Source organism: Vespula vulgaris, chromosome 18 (genome assembly GCF_905475345.1).
Source record: "Vespula vulgaris chromosome 18, iyVesVulg1.1, whole genome shotgun sequence".
NCBI lineage: Eukaryota > Metazoa > Arthropoda > Insecta > Hymenoptera > Vespidae > Vespula > Vespula vulgaris.
Window position 1 is genome coordinate 2,399,151 of NC_066603.1, and position 26,396 is coordinate 2,425,546.

Consider the following 26,396-nt stretch of genomic DNA (forward strand, 5'->3'; position numbering starts at 1 on the left):
GGGGAATAAGATGAACGGGAGATTTATTTATAGAAAAAAAGAAAAAGAAAAAACCACAAACAAAATGAACAAACAAACACAATACCAGAAAGAATCGGAAGAGAGAAGGTAAAAAGAAATTTTTTTTTAGGAAGATTGTAGGAATGAGAGAGAGAGAGAGAGAGAGAGAGAGGGAGAGAGGTGGAGAGAAGGAGAAAGAGATAGAATTTTTACTAGAAATTCAAAGATTCGTTAAAAAATAATGTTATAACCAAAATGGCGCGGGATATACATAAAAAAAAACATACGTACATAAATACATACGTACATACATACATACATACATACATACGTACATATACACATACGTACATACATACGTATATACATACACGTACATATATATATATTCATACGTAAGCGAGAGAGAGAAGGAGAGCGAGAGAGAGAGAGAGGAAGAAAATGGCGGGGAGTAAATTATACGCGCGAATCTCACAAATGTTTTTCGTCGAAGTATTTTATTTTTTATTACCGGATATATTGTCGTGATAATAAGCGAAGGAGAAGATAAGGAGGAGAAGGCAGTGAGAGAGAGAGAGAGAGAGAGAGGAGAAAGAGAAAAAGAGAGAGTATTAGCGACGTGTGTTGACTCTGTAAGTGTGAGGGAGTGATAGAGACCAAACAAACAAAAAAAAAATTAAATAAAATAAAGATAAAGAACAAATAATAAGTAATTATTACAGCCAACTGGGCCCAAATAATTGTTATAACGAGAGTGAGAACAAAAATGAAAGAAAAAAAAAAAAAAAAGATAGAAAGCAAGAGAGGATAAATAAGTAAGATCGCGAGCGAGAGAGACGGAGAGACAGACGAATATCAAAGAAAAAAAAAAAAAAACAAATATTCGTAAGTAAGTAAAGTAGGCACATACGTTTGAACGAAACAATATTTTCAACTTGGATGATCCAAGGATCCAAGGGAATGATTTAAGAAAAAGAAAGAAAAAAACGAAAAAGGAAAAAAACTATTGTTGCATGCCTAGTTATTATTATATATTAATATTATATTAAATTATTATTATTATTATTATTATTATTATTATTATTATTATTGTCATTATTATTAATTGTCATTATTATTATTAGTATTGGTTGATAATGATCTCTCATGCGATAACGTATGGCGATAAAATGAAAACAAAACAATACAATACAATAATTTGAAGATAGGCAAAGAGAATAATAATAATAATAATAATAAATATTGTATTATTATTATTATTATTATTACTATTATTATTATTATTCTCGACATAAGTGCACTATTTATGGACGAAATTAAAATATAGTAACATTGTAAGAGGATTCAAAATGAAAAGAAAAAACGAGACAAAAGCAAACAAAAGCAAGTTAAACAATACAAAAGATATGAGAATCAACGATCATTGCAAATTAGCCCTACGATTATAATTATTATTATTATTATAATTATTATGATTGCACTGATCGTTTCCTAGCTCATAAGGGATATATTTATTATACGAGAAAAAAAACAAGCGGATTATTATTAATAATTATTAATTGTATCAATGATTTTTATTATATATTATTATTATCATTATTATCATCATCATCAATTATTAATTATTAATGATAATAATAATAGTTATTATTATTAATATTATTATTATCGTCATCACGTAAATGTGCGAAACATGAAGATCGACGGTCGTTGAAAAACGAGAGGAAGAGAGATTTGTAAGATTCGTAAAGAAAGAATAAAACTAGATATCGATAAGATTGACGAGATATCGACAAGATTTTTTTTTGGTCTTTTTTTTTTTTCTTTTCGATCGATCACCGTCGATCCTCAAGAGTTCTCTCACACACACGCGTTGAATACGTATATACATGGATACATACAACATATATACATATACATACATACATACATACATACATACCTACATACATACATATATACATATTGTGTGTTGTATAACGTTAAGGGTACATTTTGTAGGCTTACGTCAGGCTTGTTCTTTCTTAAGATTTTACTATACTATTACGAAATGAACAAAATGAATTATAATAAAAAAAGAAAAAAAAAACGGAGAAGACAGGAGAAAAGAAGAAGAAGATGAAGAAGAAGTAGAAGAAGAAGAAGAAGAAGAAGAAGAGAAGGAAGAAATACATTCTTTTTTTTTCGGAATAAAAGTCGCGTTTTCAAGAGAACGTACGTTTGGTCCAGTAGCAATATCAAGAATAGCATTCGGATTGTGTGTGTGAGACAGACGGATAAAAAGAAAGAGAGAGAGAGAGAGAGAGAGATTTTAATAAGCGTATGCGTGCATATGTATCTTGTATATGAAAGAGAACTGGTGTATTACGATTTAATGAAGCATAGAATTAAGAAATCTCCAGTATTCCATGGTGTCTGTGTATTGTAATCGTAAATCGTTTTATCTATTATTATTATTATTATTATTATTATGATTATTATGATTATTATTATTATTATTATTATTATTATTATTATTATTATTATTATTATTATTATTATTATTATTATTATTGCTATTATTGCTATTGTATATGCTATTATCAAATGATGATGATGATGACGATTATTATTACTACTATTATAATAATAATAATAATAATATTATTAATATAACTATTTTTTAATCGCGCGCGAGAGAGAGAGAGAGAGAGAGAGAGGCGAGCATCCCTATTAGAAATTTAAGGAGTTAAAATATTGAAAGTAAGAGTGTGTGTGTTTAAAGGGGTGAGTAAGATGATGCGAAGAATCTATACAGGTATATATATTACATGTGTATATATATGTGCGTAATATATATATATATGTATATGTATATATATATATATTACATATATCATTATAAGTCGAGTGTTTTTTCGTCGGCCATTTTCTGGTGCCGCCCGCCATCTTGTTATTACTATTGTAAGTCGTAATAATTGTACGATTGAATGTCTAGTCATGGCCTCTCGAAATCTTTGCTACTTTGCGATCGCGCTTAACGAGAAGCGATGAATAAAATATAGGGTTGAAGGGATAAAGGGGAAGAGGGAACAGGGAAGAAAAGGGAAATAAAATGGATAAATAAAAAAAAAAAACAATTATGAAGGAAAGAAGGAATAAGTAAAAAGTGGAATGGGAAATCGATAATGATGATTTCTAAATGTTGGAGCGAAATAATCGTTTTACTGTCCGACAGTTTAGAAAACGTAAGAGGGATTAAAAGAAAAGAAAAAGAAAAAGAAGAAAGAACGAAAGATAGGAAAAAAGAAACAAACAAACAAGTAAAAGCACAGACCAAAGAGTTGGACGTTTCTTTAACGTCGTGTTAAACGGTTTAACACATTTTTAAAACACGTAGTGGACATACATACAACATATGATACATATATACGTATGTACAAATATACATAATATATATATACATATATATGTGTGTGTATGTATATATGTATATATATATACATACACGAGACACACACAGAGAAATACGAACGCAAGGGATAATATATTATTGCTAGGGAGTAATAATAAAGTTTAACTATTTCGTGTATATCGTCGTGATGTCATCCTCTCGCTAATTAATTATTGGTAATTATAATAATTATTATCGGTATTACGGATGATAATTATTATCACCGTTTTGCAGCAATGCTTATAACAGTAAATATAATAATAACTAATATTTACTATTCGAATAATCTCGTCCTCTTCATATAATTATTGTCTCTTTGCACATTATTAAGATTATCGCGAAGTGTGATTATTGAGTATTAATTATTATTATTACTATTACTATTTATTATTATTTATTACTATTTATTATTATTATTATTATTATTATTATTATTAATATTATAATCTTTATTAATTTATTGACAATTTATTATTAACTTCTGGTATCGTAAAATGCAAAATCGTCATTTTACCTATTATTGCCATTTATTATTATTATTATTATTATTATTATTATTATTATTACTATTATTACTATTATTATTATTATTATTATTATTATTATTATTATTATTATTATTATTATTATTGCTATTATTATTGCTATTATTATTGCTATTATTATTATTATTATCATTATTCTTATCATTATCATTATTATTATTATTATTACTATTATTATTATTATTATTATTATTATTATTATTCTTATTATTATTATATTATTATTTTAATTTTTATTAATATATATTCAAACGTCGCTATTGCCACGAAAAAACAGAACATTATTATTAACGTCGTCTCATTATACTCTACATTAATAAACACCTACTCGTATCTAATAACTAATCGACATAAACGCAAGAGAACACGTAATTCATACATAAATACATTAGATTAATATATATATATATATATATATATATATATATATATATGTATATATATACACACTACATATTTAAAAATTTACTATTTAACTATTATATAGAACATTACGCGTAGGTTTTATTAAGAAAGTTAAAAGATGAGAAGTTGAGAACAAAATGATACTAATGATGATGATGATTTGAAGGTCAAATTGGGAGATGGGAAGAAATAGGGAGACTTAGGAGGATGTACACACACACACACAACAAGAAAAGAGATTAACGTATCAAGTGAAAGAGAGAGAGAGAGAGAGAGAGAGAGAGAGAGAGAGAGAGAAAGAGAGAGAAGAAGACAGAGAAAGAGTAAGATTATAAAAGAAAATGGCGAAGCACATTGTTTGATGATGAGGTTTTAAAAGATCGTCGAAGCAAGTGGGAGAAGAAACAAAAAAAAAAGTCATTAAAGAATTAAATGAAAAAAAAAAAAAAGAAGATGAGTGAGAAGGAGAAGAGAAAGGTGAGAGATAAAAATAAAAGAAAAAAGAAAAAAAAAATAGTTAGACCGACGTCGCGACGCACGCGACGTTCGCGTCCGGTTGAGAATATATATGTATTTTTTTAAATTTTGAACTATCAAAGACAAAAAAAGAGAGAGCGAGCGAGAGTGAGAGAGAGAGAGAGAGAGAGAGAGAGAGAGAGAGAAAGAGAAAATGTGTGTGAAAGAGAGAAAGAAAGAGAGAGAGAGAAAGAGATACAGAAAGAGAGAGAGGGAGAGAGAGAAAGATAGAAAGTGAGTTGTCGGTGAGGAGGTGCGAAGAAATAAAACAAACCTGGGATCAGAAAAAAAAAAAACTCTTTGTAGGTTATTATTATATTATAATAACTTTTACCCCCGTGTACCGACGCAGCGCCGCGGTATTTTTTTCGTCGTCGTCGTCGTCGTTGTCGTCGTCGTCGTCGTTGTCGTTGTTGTTAGGAGGATAGGTAGGGTGGATATGAAGGAGTTGTTTAAAACTAGAATGCAGGAAGAAGAGATGATTTAAATGAAGAGAGATAATGAAAAAAGAAAAAAGTAAAATATTTATACACGCACACGGAGCGGACGCCGTTTTTTCGTTATAGGCTATTACCGATTAGATGGATTTAGAAAGTATAGAGAGAGAGAAGGAGGGAGAGAGAGAGAGAGAAAGAGATAGTAATTATTCTTCGGAGTATGATGAGGCGTTCACCGATCGTTTATATATATATATATATATATATATATATATATATATATATATATATATATGAATTTTTGTTTTTTTTTTCTTTGCAATTTTCCAATCGCATTTGTTAAAAAATCGAATATGGTGCACACAAAGTTGTTGTCATATGTAATTCTAATGTACAAGTTGTTTTTGATTAACGATAATTATTACTCCGATGATTCGTCAGTCATGTTCCTTTTCTTTTCTTTTTCTTTCTTCGTTTTTTTTCTTCTCGCGCGTGTACCGATGGAAAAACAAGCGAGTTTGTTTTATGATGGATATTAATTAATTTCGGTCGGAGCATTATCCTGAGAATATTTTCTTGTTGTGATTAACAAGCTATTTTTTTTAATTGAGATTTCAATCTTTAAATTCTTTAGAAGAGAGAGGGAGGGACAGAGAGAGAGAGAGAGAGAGAGAGAGAGAGAGAGAGAGAGAGAGAGAGAGAGAGAGAGAGAGAGAGATAGATAGAGATAGACCATCTTTTTTATTACCACTTTAATTTTCTCTCTCTCTCTCTCTCTCTCTCTTTCCCTCTCTCTCTCATTTTCTCTCTCTCTCTCTCTCTTTCTCTTTCTAATAAATTTTTCTCTTCTTCCCTCATTAATTTCATAAGACAATTGCACTTTAACAACCTCAATGAATCCGACAAAGTTCCGAAGTTAATTCAAAGAAGAGAATGAGAGAGGTGGGGATAGGTATAGGAATAGGGATAAGGGTAGTAGTAAGGGCAGGGAAAGAGGGATAGGGCCAGACGAGAGAAGTATTAGTTCGATTAGCCTAAACGATCGAACTCCGATCTTTAATATGATAAATGTTAAAAATTATTTTTTTTTTCGTCTGATAACACAAACAAGTTACATAAATATAAAACATGTATTTTCTGGCGTGCGTTAACAATTGCGAATAATAATAATAATAATAATAATAATAATTATAATAATTATAATAATAATAATAATTATAATAATAATAAATAATAATAATAATAATGATAATAACGATAATAATAACTAATAATGCTAATATTAATAATTAATAATTAATAATAATAATAATAATAATAATAATAATAATAATAACATTAATTTCAAACAACAAAAAAGATACAAAGAGAAAAAAGAAAAAAAAAAGGAATTAAACTCGAATATCAAACGATCAAAAACAAAAAAAAAAAGAAAGAAAGAACAAAAGATAAATCAAAATAATCGTCGAACGTTGTGAGAGAAGTTAAAGGAAAGAAGAAAAGAAAAAAGAGAGAATAAAGAATAGGAGAACAGAAAGCAAAAACAAAAAGATGAAGAAATGATAAAGAAAAAGGTTTTAATTATTATACTATAGGAATCATAAATAAAGAATATATTTTTTTTATAGAGAGATAATACCGTATACGAGATCGGTGAACGCAAATTAGTATAGAATTTATCTGTCCTTGTGTCTGTGAAATTTATTACTACTGCTACTACTATTACTACTACTACTACTGCTATTATTATTATTATTATTACTACTACTACTACTATTACTACTACTACTACTATTACTATTACTATTACTACTACCACTACTATTATTACTACTACGACGAATCGTTGCTCTTTCGAGATAGACACCGTGGCGCTCGTCTTGTTTCTTTCCACTACCAAACCCTCCGTTTAACAAACAAACAAACAAACAAATAAATAAATAGGAGTACGTGTATGCAATTGAAAGAGATAGACAGACAGAGAAAGAGAGAGAGAGAGAGAGAGAGGGAGTAAAAGATAAAAAGAGATAAAAACGAAAAATGAATAGAAGGAGAAATGGAAAAAGAAAAAAAAAAAGAAAAGAACAAAAAAATAAATAAAGAAATGGAAATGATATAAAGACTCTTTAAATATAATAATATATGTACATGTACGTGTATGTATATATTATATTATAATATATATACATATAAATATATATTAACTATTTGTCGTCTGTTTTTAATAAGGAGGGTTAGGTATAAGGAAAGGTAGAGGTAGAAAAGTATAAACTATAAGTGTCTTCATGTCAATTACTCTAGGGAACATCAAGGACAAAGGTATATCGTGTTAAATAAACCTTTGAACCGAACCGAGAAAACCTTTTATTCCGGAAATCTTTTTTCTACCAACTACTTAACAAAAAATGTACACGTTCTTGATATTGTACACCCACTTTGTGTAAAACGATTCGTCCACTGCTTCTGCACCTTCTTGGCGGACAGTCACGCAAATGTCAAAACAAAAAGAAAAAGAATACAAAAACAAAGAAACCAAAGCAAACAAACAAACAAACAAACAAATAAACAAACAAACGAACAAACAAATAAACAAAGAGAATCGAAAGGAAAGAGAGTGATAGAGAGAGAGAGAGAGAGAGAGAGAGAGAGAGAGAGAGAAAGTGAGAATGTGAGAGAATGAGAATGTTGAGAGAGAGAGAGAGAGAGAGAGATTTTTGAGTTTGAAAGACGTGTTAATAAATAATTGATAATAATTGAAAACAAGAAAAAAAAAACAAAAAAAGAAGAAAGATCTTAAGAGTTAAAAGAAAAAAAGAAAATAAAAAAAGAAAAAGGGATGATAGAAAGGAAAAGGATTTCTCGCTCCTGTGTTATTAAAAGTCGTATGGGAAAAGATTATCTTTTTTTAATACTGTTTTTCTTTTCTTTCTTTTCTTTTCTTTTCCTCCCACCCCCCCATAAAAATTGGAATGTCCATGTGAAAACTCCGTCTATGTCATTGAGGATGAGAAAGTGTATACGGATTACGAACGACGTTACGTTTGATCAATACAATAAATAAAAAAGAAAAATAAAAAGTTAATGATGATAATAATAAATAAGTGATAATGACGGAGAAGGAAACGTGAAAATAAATGATTCGGTACCCTCGGATCTCTCGTGTTGATTAACAATTAATTATCATAAGTTATAACAAAAAACTAAAATGGAATGAAATAGAATAAAATATAATGAAGTAAAATAAAATAAAATAAAATAAAGTAAAATAAAATAAAATAAAATAAAGTAAAATAGAAAATTTCGCAAGGTCTTTTTCCATCGGTTTTATTATATATTATCGTCTGTATATGTGTCTGTACGAATATGTACATATATATATATATATTTATATATATATATATGTATATATATATATATACTAATCCACAGAAAGTTGTTTAGAATCGTTATTAGAAATACAAACGGGGAGAAGTTTTTTCTAACCGACGAACAAAGTTATCGTGAACAAATTTCGTCTGTTAATTATTATTGATCATTTTGACACTTGTTGAATTGAAAAAAAAATCACACACACACACACACACACACACACACGAACGCACAAAAAAGGAAAGAAATCAGGGACACACAAACACACGGATACACGCACACAAATAGACAAGCGAACGTCATACAATAAATATACACGAAGAAAAGATAAAAAAGAAAAAGACGGAAAGAAAAAAAGAGAAAGAAAGAAAGAAAGAATTAATAAATAAAATAAATGAAATATAATGAAAAAGGTGAAAGGTTTGAAGAGGGTGACAATCGAAGAAACTCGACGACGTTGTTTTATCGAACATATAAAATCGATATTATCGGTGCACGAATTTTTCCTCGTAATGTTTCATTACATTCAAATAATTGTTATGCATTTAGTGTTTTAAGGAGAGTAGGGGCAGGTGGAAGGGAGTAGTTTGTTTACATAATGTAATTTTATCACGCATACATACATACATAAATACATACGTACGTAGGGTCCAGTTTTTGATGCTCAAGTTTATACATAGAAATGTTCGACATTCTTTTTTTATTTTTTTTTTTTTAGTCCTTTTTCAAATCGTCGTAAGTATATCTTTCACCGAAGATCTTATTCCGGCCTACGTTTCTATTCGATTTTAATAAGGGATGATTAAGAGAGAAAGAGAGAAAGAGAGAGAGAGAGAGAGAGAGAGAGAGAGAGAGAGAATCAGTGTGTTTGTATGAGAGAGAAAGAAAGAGATAATTATAACGAAAGATAAAAGAAAAGAAATGAAAGAAAAGATTTTTTTTTATCTGAACTATTATCTCGCCATGATTAGCATTTACTATATTATTAATACAAATATATGTGTATATATATATACATATATATATATATATTACGTAATATATAATATATATAATATATACTCTTCACATGTATCGTAAAGTGCTCGTATTTTTTGAATTGACCGCCTTTTCGATCACATACGTGTTACAGGGCCAATTTTGTGCTTCAAATCTTCTTGTTAAATTCTAATAATATTTCTAATCGTTCTCAGTCATCGATGATTGATAACAGTTAACACATATACACACATACACGCATAGACACACATACACATACACAGATGTTGTTAGATATCAAAGGAAAATAAGTAATAATAATAAAATTCTAGTCTTCTAACGCGATCATTGTAATTCTCCCTACTACTTGTTATCGTATGTAACATTTATTACATAATGGACAGGTTTAATAATTGACAAATTATTTCGATAATCGTTAACAATTATTTATAACAAATGGGATTAATTTTGGAAGTTTTAGAGGAAAATAGAAGAAAAGTATCAAAAAAAGGAAAAAAGAAAAAAGAAAAAAAAAAACGAACGAACGAACAAACGAACAAACAAAAGAAAAAAGACTTATTTTATACATACATTTGTATGACAATAGTTTTTTCTATTATTACTATTATTATTATTAGTATTATTATTATTATTAATTCATTGTCGACATTGTACGTACAATATCGATGAAACAATATCACAAATCAATTTATATAATTATCGCGAGACAAATTTTTTTCTTTTCTTCTCCACTAAAATATTATTTTCTTTTTTTATAATTTTTTTTTCCCCACTTTCGTTTTATCTAACTTAAAAAATAAGAATCGATCAAATCGGTAATTCAATTCAACCGATTCGTTGACGATCTCCATCGGGCTAAAGTTCACCTTTTATCCTATCCAATCCCTAATTTTTTTTAAACGATTCATCGATTGTAATCGAAATGGTAATTGAAAGTAGTTAACGAAGCAGTACTTGATTAACGAAGTTAAACTTACACCCTCGTTCCCCCGAAACTGACCACCACGGTCATCACTACAGCCATCCCTTTTAAAAACCTTTCTGTAACAACATTTATCGATTTATCGAGTCAGTGTCTACGACAATTTGACTTTTGTTTGAGAAATAAAAGAACGGTGGGACACATTTTTCTTCTCTCTCTTTTTTTTTTTTTATTTATTTATTTATTTAAAGAAGACTTTTAACGTTATCCAAAATAACGTTATCCAAAATTCTTCGACGATCTTCACAATGATTTCATATATATTAAATATATATATATATATCTATATGAACAATATTATTTGTTAGATTTTCAATGTTTAATTTAAACAATGTCGGACATATTTAATAATATACATAAGTGTATATGTATGTTTATATATACGTAGAGTATATATGATACATATGTAATATGTATATATAACATAATACGAAGGTGTATAACATCTAATTAAATATAATAACAATGAAACGTAAAGTAATCGTATAGAATGTTATTATCATATATTGTAAACGAAGATATATTTGGCATTTGATTGATAAGAAGGGGAAAGGGAAGGAAAAACTTTGGAGCATGTTAAAGCGTGGAAAAAAAGGATCGAGTTTTATTGACTAATTCTCTCTCTTTCTCTCTCTTTCTCTTCTTTCTCTCTCTCTCTCTCGAAAGAACGATAGAAAAATAGATAGATAGATAGATAGATGTTTGATGGTGTCGAACGAGAAAATACGCCTATTGGTTCTATTTTATCGCGACAATGTCAATAGATCGATATGGTCTATGTACTTGCTACATAACTGTGTATGTAGTCTGTGTAAAAGAGAGAGAGAGAGAAAAAGAGAAAGAGAAAGAGAGAGAGAGAGAGAGAGAGAGAGAGTCACTCACATTCAATTGCTTCAATCGAAAATAAGCTTTTTTATTCTATATATATATAGATATATTTTCCTTTTTTTTTTTTTACATGAGGAAAGCCTACCAAATTCGAAATAATGATATTAATTTAACGATAGTGGAAGTAAAATTGTTTTTTCTTTTTTTTTTGCTTTTTTGTATCATCTCTTTTTTTTTATTATTTCTTTGTTTCTTTTCCTCAAAGAAGTTAAATCAAATTTTTCGAATATTTCCAAAAGGTTTCGAAAAACTGTTGTCATTTTTTTCTCCCTTTAGTTTTATTTTTATATCTTGCCCATCAGGTTTGAAACGTCACGTGTTTTTCCGCTCTACCATAAGAAGATCGCCAAATAGCGAAATAGCGAAAGTGAACTGACGGTAAGAGTCCCATTTTTTTTTTTCTTTTTCTTCTTCGTTCCTTTTTTACTTTTCGTATTTTTATTTCATAGCTCGTGTCGAATTTGAAATCTACAAAGAAAGGAAAGAACAGAGGAAGGAAGGAAGAAAATGATCTGCAAAGTCGTAAAATCGTTTGAAGTAAAAAGAAAAAAAAAAAAAAAGAAAATAGAGAATAGAAATATTGCATGGTCGTTGTCGTTATTTTGTTCTGTTTTTTCTTCTATCTTGCGATCGAAAAAAGAAACGATATTTTTCTAAAAAAACAAAAAAAAAAGAAAAAAGAAGAGAAGGAAAAAAACAGATGCGGAAAGGAACACAACAATCACACGTTAGAAAACTTTTGCTTTTGCTTTGAAACATTTTGTCTCTGAAACGAGCAACAATCTCGACGTTGAAAAACAATAGTCTCTCTCTCTCTCTCTTTCTCTTTCTGTTTCAACCCTTTCTCCAAGTTTTATTTTCATCCCTTCGACGAAGTCTGACGTTTCGGTGTAAGATCGAATCTATCGATTTTCCATTATTGAGATATCAGCCTTTTTCGCTGATTTCCTTACTTTTATCACATTTACCCCCTTTTCACCCCCTCCGTAAACCCTTCCTCGACCTCGATTATTCACTCATTTCTTAATGATCACGTTTCATGTCATTTTTTTTTCTATATCTCCCTTCTTATTACCCTCGAGTCGATCTAATCGATTAATAATCTAATGGATCATCAATCTGATAGATCATTATTATAATCCATATAAATAAAATGATGGAAAAAGAAATTTTCCTGGTTATAAAAAAGAATTATTATTATTAATTATTTTGAATAGATTGGAATTAATCGACGCCTTCTTCATTTTTCTTTTTCTTTTTTTTCGTTGTGTCTGTCTGTAAAAAAAAAAAAAAAAGAAAAGGAGAAGAAAAAATAAATATAAAAGTCAAATACGAAATAAAATTAACAATTTTGGATTTTCTTATTTGTTATCAATTCGTTATTATAATTATATGATGAAATATAATGTTTTATCGGAATTTTTTTATCAAACGACAAAAAAGAAAGAAAAAGAAAAAAATATTCTCCTTTCGACCTTACTTTTCATTCTCACAAAATAATCGATTGTTCAACGTTATCAGTGATAACAAACGATCACGTCACTAAACTTATTACTAAACCTATTTATTCACCAACACATTTATATTTTAACACAATATAACACTTTAACAAAGCACCCGTTACATTTCTAAGCACGTAAAAAAAGTATACATACCTACATACATACATACATACATACATACATATATATATATATATATATATATATATATATATATATATGTATATAGAAAGAGAGAGAAAGAGATAGAGAAAGTTACAGAGAGAGAGAGAGAGAGAGAGAGAGAGAGAGAAAATAAAATAGAGATAATTTTTAATGAACATTAAAGATTATGAAAGATTAAGAATAATTGTTGTTCGATTTTTCTTCTGATCGGTAGTAGGCTCTTTCAGGCGTCACTGTTCGTACGAATAATAAATGGCGAACAACGTCACAAGTGTGTAGCTTAGCAATAGTGGCCGTAGTTATAGCTAACTAAAACACTTACCCATTCACTTCCTCGTGACATAAATGAATTCAAAAAATAAAAAAAGAAAAAAGAAAAAAAAAGAAACAAAAACATAAAAAAGAAAAAAGAAAAAAAAAGGGAAAAGAACCATTGAAAAACACATTGTCCTTTTTCGTTGGTCCGAAACTCCCACCCGCCACCCCCAACTCCTCACCCCTTTTTACAAAACCTTTTGACAAAATTCCATTTCCTAATTAAATCCAATAGAAATTGTACGGATTTGATTACATGTATTGTAACAACTTACGAAATGATTATATGTATATATAATATATGTATACAAGGTGGATTAAAATTCTCTGATTAGGCCAAAAGTAATTAATTATTTTCAAGTGATCTTAAAAATTAATTATTCTTTTTCGTGTTTATTTGAATTGATTTTTTTCTCTTTTTTTTTTTCTTTTTGATTTTCAGAGTGAAAACTGCGAACTTGGCCTGTGTTATCAGAACAGGATATTTCTCGAAAGAGTGTAATTAATTTTTTTTTTATGAAATCGACTTGGAAGTTTTTGATTCAGTCTAGAATTTTTAGTCTACCATATATACATATATATATATATATATTTGAATTAACGAGAGAGAAAGATTTCGTAGAATCTTCGAAGATAAATCGATGATTGATTTCGTTTGATTTTACTCTATATGTTGATTATCATCTAATCTATCATTATCTTCTAATCTATAGTTTGATATAGTCGAAATATTTTAAATAATTAACAATGAAAGATATTAGATAAATATTATTAATTATTCGATATGAAAAGTTTTATTAAAGCAGTATACGGTGTTTTATTTTTCTAAATCATTATCTAATTTTCTAAGCTTACGTAGATGTTAAATAAATACTCGCTTAACGATAATTATATAGCCATTTGATATTTAAAAAACAAATAAATAAAGATAATTAGAAATCAGATGAAATGAATTTTAAATAAAATAATACATTTGGCTTTATATATATATATATATCTTTGAAATTGATTAATTTCATTAATTAAATAATCTTAATGATTAAATGTTTCTTTGATAATCAGTGAAATAACACGAAATTGGTCAGACAAAATATAAATTATAACGTTAATATTACTAAAGATCTGGTAAAAAAATATTAAATTAATCAGACGAAATACAACAATCGATCGATTCGAGAATTCTCGAAGATTCCTTCGATCGAATATGCGTCCAATTGACATACACATATACACACATACATAGTCTTGCACAAAAAAGAATATTATTAGATGTATTAGTAAATAGTGATAGCGTTAATATGAATAACGATAATAATATTGAATATAATGAGATCAAGGTAAAAACTCATGACGTACAACGATCATAAAATGATATTTAATTATAATCAATTTTACGGAACATAATCTCCTCGTTTCTCTTCCTTTCCATAATTCACAAACACACACGCACACACTTCTTCGTTTATTACGTTCGATCACATAGACTCGAAAAAAGAAAGGGATTTATTAAAAGAATCGTAATTAATTAATTGATTCATTAATTAAAAGAAAATACAAAAAAGAAGAGAGATAGAAATAAAAAAAAAGGGAAAACAAATTTGTTAGAATTTTATTTGAATAATAAAAAGTAGCTATAGTCTTATAAATAATATGAAGATAAATATAATAATGATCGTAATAATATTATTATTAATAAAAATAATAATGATAATAATAATAATGATAATAACGATAATAATATAAATAATAATGTAGAACGTTCCGAATTAGTATGAAAATTCATCGTCATTGATATCTCGTTGCATGTTTCGTTATCTAATCATACTATCTTTATCTCCATTGTTAAAACTATTTTTAATTTTTTAACCAACAAAATTTTTCTATCGATATAGATTTTGAATTACGGTCGAGGGAAAAATTCGAGTTCTTAAAATAATAATAATAAAAAAAAAAAAAAAAAAAAAAAAAACGGGCTTCCTTCCTTCATTTAATCGTCGAGTTTCAACGAATTCATTATCGTAATTGATATTGGAAATTAGCTGATGACAATTTCTTCTAATTTATATACCATTATAAAATTTTCCTTTTTTTTTCTTCTTTCTTCCTTTCCTTTTTTTTTTTTTTCTCTAATTATTCGTTCGACAAGGCTTTCGTAAGAAAAAGTATAGAGAGATTGTGATGAGTGAAGTAAATTAATTAAAAAAAAAAAGACAAAGAAAAAGAAAACAAATAAACAAATAAAATAGAAAAATTCAGGGAATATTGAAATAAAAATACACTTGGCAATGTTTCAAGGTCATCCTGGGAAAAAGGTGGAAAGGATAATCATAAGTTCGAATCAATGTGCTGTGTTCACAAGGCACATGCGCGTATATGCACACGCTAGACTCAAGGAAAGGGTTAAGAAAGGATCAAAAAAAAAAAGGGCCACGTGTTGCTCCGTCTTTATTTTTTTATTTGATATCTCGTCGAAGCATTTTCGTATTTCTTTTTTTTTTTTTTCTTTTGTATCTTATGAATCCCACATAGGATTTATTATATATATATATATATTTCTTATATAAAAAATAAATGAATTCTTATTTATATCTGATTCAATAAGTTGATGAATTATTTAAAAAAAAAAGAGGAAGAGAAAAAGACGAATGAAATGTTTATTGATGTTCTAAATTGAAATCGGAAAATTGTTGTTAAGAGATAACGAAAAATGATTTTGTTCTTTCTGTTTCTTTTTCTTTTTTCTTCTTTGAGAAATCGTTAGAGAGATCGTAAAGTTCGGTCTAAAATATCTTTCTATCTCGTCCCCTTTTTCTTGCTTTTGAACTATTAATCCAATATTTTCTCCTCTTTCATTTCCTTTCTTTCGTTTCTCTTTTATCTATTCTCTTTTTTTCCTTACTTTATTATATCTCTCCCTTCTAATCTCTTTTCTATACTATTTTTATTCAAAACGATTTTCTTTCTGATCATCTTTTTTCCTTTTTTACTATTTATACACTATTCCTTTTTCTATTCTGTTTTTCTTCCTTTTAATCAATTATTCTTCTGTTTTCATATTCTTTTCCTCTCTCTCTCTTTGTTTTATAAAAAAGAAAAAAGATCAAAGAAATAGCAAAAGAACGAAGAAAAAAAATATATAGAAACGGTCATATATATATGTATATATATATATATATATATATATATATATAAAATTATAGAGCCGTCGAATCGAACGTTTACTCGTTTCACTTAAAATGAATCCTCGAAATTCGCATCGTTACGTCGATCCACTCGATAGTTTCACCGTCCGTCGAGTTTAACTGCTAATTCTCGAATGGAAAATAAAAAAGAATGTTTCTCTTCGTTGAGTAAAAGTAAAGAGAGAGAGAGAGAGAGAGAAAGAAAAAAAGAGAGTGAGTGAATAGGATAGAAAGGATGGGGGATGGAAAAAAAAGTAATGCTGGAAAGTCTCTAGGGTCACGTTTGGAAAATCGTGTAGGAGCTTTTACTACTTTCGAATGGTACGTGTAAAAGGAAGAAGGGATGGTTGGAAATAAGTTTAAAAAGAAAAGAAAAATAAAATTAGGAGAGCTTAAGCTAAAGAAAAAAGAGAGAGAGAGAGAGAGAGAGAGAAATAGATAGAGAAAATAGTACTTTTTAAATGTTTCTCAGTACTCCCACTTATTTCCTATTCTCCTAAGACCAAACGAAAGTTTTCTTTTTCCATTATTTCTCCAACCTTTTTTTTTATGACACGTGTCTCGAAGAACTTGCCCGAAGAGACAGAAAAAAAAAAAGAGAAAAAATGAAAATGATAATAATGATAATAATAGTAATATGCAAGAAGAAAGAGTAACAAGAACTTCGTTTCTATCTCTCTGCATTATTATTCTTTTCTTTTTTTTTTTTGTTTTGTTCTTTCGCTCTTTTTTTTCTCTTTTTCTTTCGAATCAAAATAAGAAGAAATCCACCGACCGGCCATAAACGTGAAATTTTGTCTTTATGAATATCTTTTTTTCCTGAAATCTTTTACTAAACAATAACATTAATAATATTAATATTGATAATAATAATAATAATAATGATGATGATGATGATAAGTCTTAATATTAATGAGACAACAACGATATGCTCGATTTTTTATTCATTGAATCAAAAAACATACATTAATAAAAAAGAAAGAAATAGAAACAAAGACAAAGAGAGAGAGAGAGAGAGAGGATAAGGATGGGGGAAACAAACATTTGTTTACTCAAAAGCACATTTACGTTCGATAATGAAGATAATGAATCCAATGAAGATAAGAATAAAGAAAGAAAAAGAGAGAGAGAGAGAGAGAGAGAGAGAGAGAGATAGAGGGACCGATAAATGACAGAAAGATTAATTGAAAAAAAAAGAATTAAAGAAAGAAAAGAAAAATAAGAGAAAGATAAACAAACAAAAGGAAGAAGCGTTAAATAATATATTTCTTATTACGTGACAAATAGAGCTGTGTAAAAAGAAAAATTTCGATCCGAGACTCAGGCATTCCAATTGATTATAAAATGGGGGTTGCTAGGGGGAGAAATTACGACTGTTTGATAACCGAAAGTAAGAGAGAGAGAGGGAGAGAATAAAAATTTTCGAAAAAATAAAAACTTTCACACGCATACATTTACACGTACACATTAACACGAATAATGAAAGAAAGAGAGAGAGAGAGAGAGAGAGAGAGAGAAAGAGAGAGAGAGAGAAATGGTGAATGAGAGAGAGAGAGAGAGAGAGAGAGATTGAGATTGAGATTGAGATTGACTGATAAAAAAAAAAAAAAAAGAAAAGAAAAAAAAATAAGAAAAAGAAAAAAAAAAGAAGACAAAGAATATTATCGAAAACGATAAATCGATTGTGAACGATTGATTCTAACTCTATTCTATCTCTATATTCTTCTACCGATTATATTTTTCTATTATATTTGTACGTTGAATTGTAAGCTCTAATCGACCAAGCGCTGTTCCGTGCTTGTGTGGGCAAACGTGGAAAGGAACATACAAAAAAGAGAAATAATAATTAAAAAAGATGAAGAAGAAGAAGAAGAAGAAGAAGAAGAAGAAGATGAAAAAGATGAAGAAGATGAAGAAGATGAAGAAGATGAAGATGAAGAAAATGAAAAAAAGAGAGAGAATAAGAAAAAAAAAAGACAAGAAAAGAGGAAGAAAGAAAAGAAAAAGAAAGGATAAAGTAAAATAAAATAATACTAACGAATATAAGCAACAAAAAGAAAGAAAGAAAGAGAGAGAGAGAGAGAGAGAGAGAGAGAGAGATAGAAAGAGAAAGAGAAAATACAAAGAGATAATGAAAATGAAAATGATAAGAGATGATTAAATGTTAATATTGATTGACATGGTTTTGAAAAGAGAAAGAGAGAGAAAGAGAAAGAAAGAAAAAAAAAAGAAATACGTTCGACGAATCGTAAGCGTTCGATGTGAATGATCGTACGGCACTTGCGTTGCGTTTTGCGAGATTTTTGAGATTACGTTGCTCGTTTTTTTGTGATCGATCTAGTCTATCTTTTTTATAATATATATTATATATATATATATATAAGGATTAAAATTAAAAATATTATACATAACCAAAGATTAGAAAGAAAGAATGGGAAAGAAAAACGAGAGAGAGAGAGAGAGAGAGAGAAAGAAAGAAAGAAAGAAAGAAAGAAAGAAAGAAAGAAAAAGAAAAAGAATGTTACATCATTAATATATTTCTGCGTCTTGTTTCGTGCACCGCTGATAATTAAGATCATAAAAGGGATAAAGAGAAAGATAAAAGGAACGAGAAAATTTGTAAAAGAGGCAGAGAGAGAGAGAGAGAGAGAAAGAGAGAGAGAGGGAGAGAGAAAAATAAAAAATACAAGCGTCGATTTTAATCGTCGCTTCTACGACGATGATTTAAATTAGTTAATAAAGAGGTACGTATTGTAAAATGGAAACAAATAGAAACACTATAACAATAAGAATAATAATAATAATAATCATAATAATAATAATAAAGGAATAATATTCATGCACAAATTAATTTAAACAAAGTTTGGAAGCAAAGAACTTATAATAATATATGAATTTATTAGAAAGATATTTCGAACGATTTCGGATTTATTTCTTGATTGATTAATTGATTTTTTTCTGAAACTTTCTTTTTTTCTTTCTCGGTATCTTGTTCTCGTTCGTCGTCTATTTATTTATTTATTTATTTACTTAGTTATTTATTTATTGTCCACGTTGGTGCTTTCTTTCTTATTTTATTTTATTTTATTTTATTTTATTTTATTTTATCTCATGTCATTTTATTTTTTATTCTCTCTCGGTTTAGACTGAAAAGAAAAGAAGAAGAAAAAAAAAAAGGAAGAAGATGCGAGGGATTAAAACAGATTGGTCGTAAATAAAAATTCATTTATTATTTAAGTAAAACGAAATACAAAACGAAACGAAACAAACAAAATAAAGAACGAGAAGTAAAACATAAGCTCAAAATTTGTTGTCCTTTACGAAAACAAAGTTCGCACGTTGTCGAAACCTGATGAATAAATCGATTTGAGTTTGATTGGAAATCGAGTTGGGAGCACTCGTTATAATCAACAATGCACGATTTACGAGGGATGTTAGAGAGAACGATGGTGACGAAAATATTAATGTAAAATAAGTAGAGAGAGAAAGTGGTGTATTGGGACTAGACGCACACGAAATGATCGTAGCAATCGATTGAAAATAAATGAGTGAACAAATCAGAAAGAAAGAAAGAAAGAAAAGAGATCTGTGGTGGAGGGTTAAGAAAAGGAACAAAAAAAAATGGTCTTTAAAGTTTAGTCGACAGCACAGACAATTCTTTTATATCGCGTTTATCCAACGTTGTTAAGTGTTAGCATTAATATTGGCCAAAGGATGAAAAATGCACGTACATTTAAACGTACATAAGTACACGTAAATATGACATACATACACACACACACACACAGACAGATAGATGGACAAATACATGTATACTTTAATAACAAACGTATTTATTACATGAATACATGTAATACGAACGCATACGAAAGAATGATAGAAAAGGATTAAAAAAAAAAAGGAACAAAATTGTAATGAATAAAAAATTGCAAAAATGAAATGGGGTGGGGGAGGATAAATTAAGTGGAATGGAATAAATTTAAAAGTGAAAATTGTAATGATCGATTTTATGTCGTTCGGATCGTCAGCCAATCACATTCCATACAATCGATCGAACGATAGATTATCGATTATAGATCGTTGAATCTTTCGGTACACGTGCGTTTACATATTTTACACATACGGACACACGCATACACATATGCTACGTGACACACGTTAATGAACGCAACGTTCGCGTTCGCACGTAACAAAAAAAATATATATATGTATCTTCACATACACATATACAAACACACACATGTATACGGATTAAACGCATTATACATGTACGTAAACACGAACACAGAAACGCATACCCATGTAAAGGACCTACATAATATTTACGTACATATTAACAATATATAAGTATGAACACTTATATAATACACGATTATATTCGTAAGATAATTATTACACGTACACGCGTACACACGATACTAAATACATACTTACATATTAAAATATATACATACATAAATCTATATATGCATATATATATATATACATATTTTATATATATATACATACATATATATAAATATTGTATATTTATTATTATCAAAAAAAAAAAATTGATAAAAAAGAAAAATAAGGAAGTAGAAAGTAAGTTAATTGTGAATACTTCGAGGAATCAAATTTTGCATGTTACGCCGATAATTGAATGTAGGGAGCGGGAGGGTATGGTACGGGGCTGGGGGAGGGTGATGGAAAGAGCAAAGTAAAAAAAAAATGTGTGAAAGTGTGAGGAAATTGTAACACGAGAGAAAAAGAAAAGAAAAGAAAAAGAGAGAGAGAGAGAGAGAGAGAGAAAGAAACGTGACGATGAGAGAGAGAGTGAAAGTGTGTAAGAGAGAGAGAGATAAATGATATGTGACGAGTGTGAGAGAGATGGAAATATGAAATAATAATAATAATGACGGATATACCGGAAAACGGTTAAGCAAGCTCCACGACAAAAGTTACTGCGTGGGGTGCTTGCGCGGCCATCTTTTTTCTAAGTGAGAGAAAGAGAGAGAAACGAAGAAAAAAAAAAGAAAAGAAAAGAAAAAAAAAATAAAGGAGAATAAAATACATGAAAAAATGAAAAGCGTTTGTTTGTATGCGCGCGTTAATGTGAGTTTGTGTATGTTAGAGCGTGCGTGTGCGTGAGTTTTTCGCGCGCTTAAAAATTCGCGCCCTTCGTGTGACCGGCTCGTGATCGGTGCGCATGCGCCCCGCCGTTACTCCCTGGTTACCGATATTCACGTTTGTTTGGTTTTTATTGTCAGAAGTTTCTATTTTTCCATAATACACGATAAGGATCGATAATATTTACTATTGATATGTGTATGTGTGTGAGAGAGAGAGAGAGAGAGAAGAGAAAGTGAAGTTTCGAGAACGTATATAAGACGGGTGAATAAGAAAGAAAGAAAGAGAAAGAACGAACGAACGAATGAATGAAAGATAAAGAAAAAGAAAAAGAAAAAGAGAGCACAGAGAGAGAGCACAGAGAGAGAGAGAGAGAGAGAGAGGAGAGAAAGAAAAAGTAAATGAAAGATGAAAAACGGAGAGAGTCGATCGTTAACTCTGAGATTAATAATTATTAATTACGTACGTAACACGAATTTGTGAGCCGAGTTAACAAACGGCACTTGCTGTTATAATAACGACGAACGAAAAGATAAAAATGAAAAAAAGAACAAAAAAAAGAACAAAAAAGAATAAAAATGATAAAAAAAAAGAAGTGGAGGGAGAAAGAGAGAGAGAGAGAGAATGAGTTGGAAGTGGGATAGTAGAGAAGATAGTGAAAAAGAAATGACGGGAAAGTATATAATTTTTCAAACGTAACGGAGGATCTAAGTCGATATTATGATATTTGTATACATACGTACATACATGTATATATTCGTATATATATATATACATACATATATATATATATATATATATATATATATATATATATATATATATATATAGTTACTTCCGAATTCGTTTGTGCAAAAAGTCGTTTGCGAAACGATTGAGATGAATTGGAAAAAGGATTGATGGTTATTTATAAAGAGAGAAAGAGAGAGAAAGAGAGAGAAAAAGAAAGAGAGAGAGAAGAGAGAATATATGCATCCGTGTGAATATAAGTGAGAGAGAGAGAGAGAGAAAGAGATAATGTGGTACGAATGAAAATAATTTTTTTCTTGTTATGAACTAAGTGTGCCTAGTCAATAGAATATATCTGGTCAATTTTAATATATATATATATATAATATATATATTATATATTATTACGATTATATATTATTTAAAAACTTGATACCATAATTATTATTATAAATAAAACCAAAAACGATGTCAAACCTATCGGACATGATGATAAAAGAAAAAAAAAAGAGAAAGAAGGGAGTTGGCTGGATGGATGAGAAGCTGGGTTTTGGAGATTTAACAAACAAAAAACAACCAAAAAGAAAGGGGAAAAAACCCACAAGAAAAAAGAAGGAAATGAAAACAATTAATAATAATAATAATAATAATTATAATAATAATATTAATATTAATAATAATAATAATAATATTAATAATAATAATAATAATAATAATAATATTAATAATATTAATAATATTAATAATAATAATGATAACGACAATGATTGTGCTGTGTTGTACTATTACGACATGTTGGCCTGTGACTATATTTGTAGCTCTATTATACATACGTACTGTAATACACAATGCATTTTAACAAAAGGGAATACGAGAAAACAAAAAAAGATAAAAAAAGAAAAGAGAGGAATAGAAAAGAAAAGGAAAACGGTATTAACGATAGTAAATGAAAACAAAAAAAAAAGTGGTGTAGAAGGAAAGAGAGAAAGAGAGTGAAAGAGAAAATAAAAAAACCACAACAACAACAGAAAACAAAACAAAACAAACAAACAAACAAAACAAACAAACAAACAAACAAACAACTACTATTTACTATAATTATTAAACTTACAAAGGAATCTATAAAGGGTGAAAAATAAGTAAATTCCAAACGCATACGTACATATATACATACGTGTCTATATATGTAGGTCGTGTGTGCAACTGTTTTCTTGTATAAGAAAAAAAGAGAAAAAGAGAAAAAAAAGAAAAGATGCAAAAAAAGAGAAAGAAAATAAAATGTAATAAATTATTATTAAACAAATAAAATAAATGAATAAATAAATAAAAAAAAGTATTTAAATAAAACGCGTCGAGGAGTGTCGCGTCACGTTATCGCGCTAATTTACTGTGTTCCATGTGTTTTATTATGACCAAGGAAAAAAAAAAAGAAGCTTTTATTGTGATCAAGTAAAGAATTAATTGATTGATTGATTAATTAACTATAATTACAGTTTACTCACTGGTCCCTTATAATAAGCAGTTTCGAATTATTCGCATATATCGATATAAAAATCGATCCTTTTCTCTATCTTTTATTTTCTTACTCGATTTATTTATTTGTTTATTTTATTTCTTGCTCTTTTTATTCCCTCATATCAATTATCGTTTTATCTCGCGATTGATAAAGAAACGGTGAGAAATGAAGAAGAAGAAAACGGTTAAGACAAGAAAAAGGAAAAGAAGAAGAGGGGAAAGAAAGAGAAATATAATTTTTTACGCTACTTCGGAAAAGATTTTTCGCTCAATGATTTTTATCCTCGTCCTCTTTTCATATACTTTTTTTTTTCTTTTTCTTTTTCTTTCTTTTTTTTTTCGTTTCCACGAGAGAAAATGGCCACACGAAGCGTTAAACTTCCGGACGATAACGATAACGATAACCGTAACCATTGGTGTACAAAGTGTTTTTTCTTTTTTTCTTTTTTTTTTCTTTATTCTTTTTTGTTTATTTTTTTTTTTCTTTTTCTCTTTTCAATAGAACATTGATTCATCGTTACATTGAGTTCGAACAAACAATATGTCTACGATCGTTTTTCTTCGACGTTCATTTTATCTTATCTTCATTTTTCTTTGATGGTTCTTTCTTTTCATTTCTCCTCTCTCTCTCTCTCTCTCTATCTATCTCTCTCATTCTCTCTCTCTCTCTCTCTCTTTCTCTCTTTCTCTCTCTCTCTTTTATTCTTTTGGTTATTTTTTCATTTTTTATCTTTTCACGAAAAAAATATCAAACGCGTCTCCTCCGCGTCCGTTGCAACCATAACGACAAAAACTACAAAAAAAAAGTTGAAAAGGAAAAACTATCCCGAAAAATAATTTAAAAAGGAAACTGAACAAAGGAAGAAAAAGACACAAAAAAGAAAAACAAAGAAAAATAAATAAGTGAAAAAATAAATTAATAAATAAATACTAATCAGAGAGAGAGAGAGAAAGAGAGAAAGAGAGAGAGAAAGAGAGAAAGAGAGAAAGAGAGAGAGAAAGAGAGAAAGAGAGAAAGAGAGAGTGTGTGATGATAACGAGTGAGAAAGACAGAAAGAGAGAGATAGAGAAAGAGGATGAGCAAATTAGAGGAATAGACGAAGAATAAGAAGAAGAAGAAGGAAAGAGAGAAAGAGAGAGAGAGAGAGAAAAAGAGAGAAGATAACGAGCGAAAGATATTTTTTCTAACGACAAAAAAACACGTCCCACCCACGCGGAATATTAAACGTAAATAAATAAAAATAAAAATAAAAATAAAGAGAACCCTCCCGTTAAAAAAAAAAAAAAAATAAATAAATAAATAAAAAATAAAAGGAAAAAAAAAAAGAAGAAGAAAAGAAAAGACTACCCTGTTACGCGCGTGATCGACGTTGTTAACGATTGGCTTGTGATGAAAGAAAAAAGAAAAAGAAAAAAAAAGAAAGAAAAGAAAAGAAAAGAAAAGATGAATGAAGATAAAAAAAAGAAAATCCAATTAATATGTTGAACGCGAAGAAAGAGAGACAGTGAGAGAGTGAATGAGAGCGAGAGTGAGTATGAACGAACGTTCGTTTGAATGAATGATCAGAAAGAGAGCGAGAGAGAGAGAGAGAGAGAGAGAGAGAGAGAGAGAGAATTAGAATGGTTCATATCAAGTCTGGTTAATGGGGTAAGAGGGCTATTTATTTAGGATATAACTAAATGGTCTGTTTTAATGTGTCACGGGCTACACGTACTGTACTATAATATCTAACAATAAAGTATTTTGTTTGCTTCAAAGATGTTTATTCTCTTTTATTATAATGCCAGTTTATATTACCAACCTTTCAGATATTTTTATTTTAATATTCAACAAAGTAATTTTCAAGATAAAAAAAGATGTTCATTCATTTCTTTTTTAATACTATTATAATTAATACACTATAGTGATTAGATATATTTATGTATTAATAATATATATATATATATATTATATTATATATTATATATATTAATATGTATTATATTGTATATGTATATTAATTATAATATTAATATTATACTATAGTAGTAATTACTATAGTAAGTTATAATTACACAGTAGTATAATATTGTTATATTTCATTAGTATATCGCAATACTATATCAAATTATTTTATTAATATTTAAAAGAAAAAACATATTTTACAATGATAATAATAATAATAATAATAATAGTAATAACAATAAAAGAAGAGATCAAAATCATATTTATGTAGAAGAAATTTCTATCTCTTGTCTATTTTTCTTTAAAAATATAGAAATAGAGAAAAGAAATACTTCTATCTTCCTTTGATAGAATCTCACG

The 26,396-nt window shown here is 28.5% G+C and overlaps 1 protein-coding gene across 9 annotated transcripts in view; it reads left to right on the forward strand.

Moving 5' to 3' along the window:
• LOC127070395 (brain tumor protein) overlaps positions 1-25,849 on the forward strand; it is a 169,789-nt gene extending 143,940 nt beyond the window's left edge. For all 9 annotated transcript variants that reach the window (XM_051008294.1, XM_051008299.1, XM_051008300.1 and 6 more), the window contains one exon: positions 1-25,849. This exon is cut by the window's left edge and continues 12,282 nt beyond it. The gene's annotated coding sequence lies outside the window, so the exon portion shown is untranslated.
• The last annotated feature ends 547 nt before the right edge of the window (positions 25,850-26,396 follow it).